We start from the raw sequence: 3,007 nt of genomic DNA, 5'->3' as shown, positions 1-3,007 counted from the left end.
ATTGGGTTGTTTATCTTCTTTTTGTTAAGCTGCATGAGTTCCCTGTAAATGTTGGAGATTAAACCCTTATCGTTGATATCATTGGCAAATATGTTCTCCCATGCAGTGGGCTTTCTTGTTGTTTTATTGATGGTTTCCTTTGCTGTGCAAAAGCTTTTTAATTTGATGTAGTCCCATTTGTTTATTTTCTCTTTAGTTTCCATTGCCCTAGGAGCAGTATCAGTGAAGAAGTTCCTTCGGCATATGTCTGAGATTTTTCTGCCTGTGGATTCCTCTAGTATTTTTATGGTTTCCCGTCTTATGTTTAAGTCCTTTATCCATTTTGAGTTTATTTTTGTGTATGGTGTAAGTTGGTGATCTAGCTTCATTTTTTTGCATGTATCTGTCCAATTTTCCCAACACCATTTGTTGAAGAGTGAGCCTCAGGTATTCATCTGTATACTGAGGATGGAAATGTGGTCAATTTAGGGCCAAGAGCTCTGTGAGCACCAAGATGAAGTAAGGCTCTTCTAAGCATTTGTAGAAACCACGAAGGCCCGTGTGATTGCAGCCTTTGATGTTGGCCATGTGGATGTGAAGAAAAGCTGTTCACTTAAGTAACTGGATGGGTTTTCTGCCCTAGTAAGTGATAGGGCTTCATTTTTCTATCAGAGATGAGTGGCCAGCATTTCCCTGGACTGACACTGGGACCCTTGCCTTGTGGAGGAGCCAGAAAAGGCATATCTTGGAGCCCAGCCTGGAAATGAGCTTCTTTCTCCTGGGAGGAGTGTGGTGCCAACTGTGCTCAGCCAGGAGAAAGGGCGGGGCTTGGAGGAAACCGGAGTGGTTGGGCCCATCTCCTCCCCGATCTTTGCTGGTTTCACTGGTGCCAGAGGCAACTGCTTCTGTGTCCATTAAATCTATGCTCCCAGGGTCAGCAATGCCTCCCAGGTCTTATCAGTGATGAGTGACACTGGAGAACAGACTGTGACAGAGGATGGTGAATTGTGTGAAAGAACAGGATGGAAATGTTTGGAATGGGCTGCCAGGGCCAAAGGCTCAAATTAATTTTCCCAAGTTGTTCTTGTTATTTATGGCAAATGCAGAGCTGCATGCATGAGGATGCGCACTCCTGGGTACTTTAACCTGTGGCCTTTTCCTCAGCAAGCCCTAGATAGGACAGTCAGAGTCACCATGAATTGAGCACTTAATCTGTTCAGCACTTTCTATGCATTTTCAATGGCGTCTCTATTTTAAGGTGGTGATCTCCCTGCAATCCCAGCTTTTCTTTTAGCTTTCTCTCATTGCTCACATGAAAATAAAGCCACTTTCTTGGCATATGGTTATTTTCAGATTCTCCCCTGCTTGAGGACTTGGCCCATTAAAGATAGATCTTAACAGTTACCAGAAACCATGCAATGGAAGGGCAGCTAGGAGAGGCATTACAGTTACAAGAACTGGCCTGCAGAAGCTCCAAATTCCCAAACAGCAGTGGGAGGAGGTGTGTCCTTGCTTGATCCAGAGTGGCCTCCTTGTCCTACGTTGTGTACTATGGAAGTTATGGTGTTTCAAAGCAGAAAGAGGGTGTTGAACTCTCCCCGTCGCAGCATCAGAACATGGTGTCAGTGGTATTTAAGGACAGCAGTGGTCCATCTGGACATGCTGGAGCCCCCATGGACCTGCTCATGGAGAAGCAATTGTTCACCTTTTAGGATTCTCATGAGCCAGTTAACTACAGCCATTTTTAAAAAAATAAATTAGCCCTAGCCGGTTTGGCTCAGTGTGTAGAAAGCCTGTGGACTGAAGGGTCCCGGGTTCAATTCTGGTCAGAGGCACATGCCTGGGTTGCAGGCTCAATCCCCAGTAGGTGGTGTGCAGGAGTCAGTCAATCAATGATTCTCTCTTATCATTGATGTTTCTATCTCTCCCTCTCCCTTTCTCTCTGAAATCAATAAAAGCATATTGTAAAAAGTAAATTATATAAACACACAGTTAATAAACCACATTAAAACAAAGGTAACAATTACCCCAAATGCATCACTTTCTATTTTACAATTTTCCATTATTTATGCTCTTAAGTTTAATTTTTTTTCCAAGGCAGTTGTATAACTTTATTCGACCATCAGCATTAGTTCTCATCCACATTAACGGTCTGTAGATTTTTGAAAGTGGTAACAGGCACATGGGTGACCAATGTATATAGTTTGTTTGGTGAATCTTCATCCTCATTACGTTTTCTAGACAAATGTACCCGGATACGATATGGGACGTTCCTTATTCCTTTGGCCCAGACAGCTTTGTTGAGCCTGATGTCAATACGCATCTGGAGTTCCCATCCCCTTCATGGCAAATTTCCGGATCTCCTTGAGTGCTCGAGGGGCACGCTTCTTGAAACCCCATTCAAGGGACAGAGAATGCTGCAGGGATCCATGCGATGGGTCAGAGGGAAGGCAGAGCCAAGAAGACGTGCTCCTTTGCCAGTGAAACAGGGAAGGCCAGGGGTGGCGCTGACACCAGAGTTTGGCTGGGGCCATGTAGAGTCTGAGATGTAAACACTCACGTATAGACAGAGGGACTGAGTCCTGGGACTCAACAAAGACCAAGAAGGAGCAGACGCCCTGGATGTGCTTGTGGATGTTGATGGTGTACTCCCTGGTCACAACCTCATTGATGGCGGAGCGGCCCTTCTTCTTCTCGCCACCCTTCTTTGCGGGAGTCATCGTGCCCAGCAAGTTGGAAAGAAAGAATGCAGGGTATTGTGGGAGAGGGGTCTTAAGTTTAATTTTACTATTTTTGTCTATGTGGCCAGAATACTATATAATGGTGGCTTCTGCATATCTCTTCCCTACTGTATTCAATGCTATCACTTTGGTAACCTGGCCAGAGTGGGAGCATTTACACCACAGAAGTCAGCAAACCCTACAAATTGGGATTTTATTTTTTGTTTTCTGGAGTGCCAGTTTTCAACATTTATCAGCACCACTGCCTCCACCCCAAGACTATGCATCAGAATGTCTATGAATGGGCC

The 3,007-nt window shown here is 44.8% G+C and overlaps 1 pseudogene across 1 annotated transcript; it reads right to left on the bottom strand.

The window, feature by feature from the left end:
* Positions 1-2,107: 2,107 nt before the first annotated feature.
* LOC308256518 (large ribosomal subunit protein eL31-like) lies at positions 2,108-2,699 on the bottom strand (annotated as a pseudogene). Its single transcript has 2 exons — positions 2,595-2,699; positions 2,108-2,378 (listed from the first exon to the last, which is right to left on the bottom strand). The product of its transcript is annotated as a large ribosomal subunit protein eL31-like (transcript).
* Between the last annotated feature and the right edge of the window lie 308 nt (positions 2,700-3,007).

This window comes from Plecotus auritus (assembly GCF_963455305.1).
Source record: "Plecotus auritus genome assembly, chromosome: 8".
Taxonomy (NCBI): Eukaryota; Metazoa; Chordata; class Mammalia; order Chiroptera; family Vespertilionidae; genus Plecotus; species Plecotus auritus.
The sequence above is the reverse complement of the archived record's forward strand: the minus strand, read 5'-3'. Positions and strand labels throughout refer to the sequence as shown.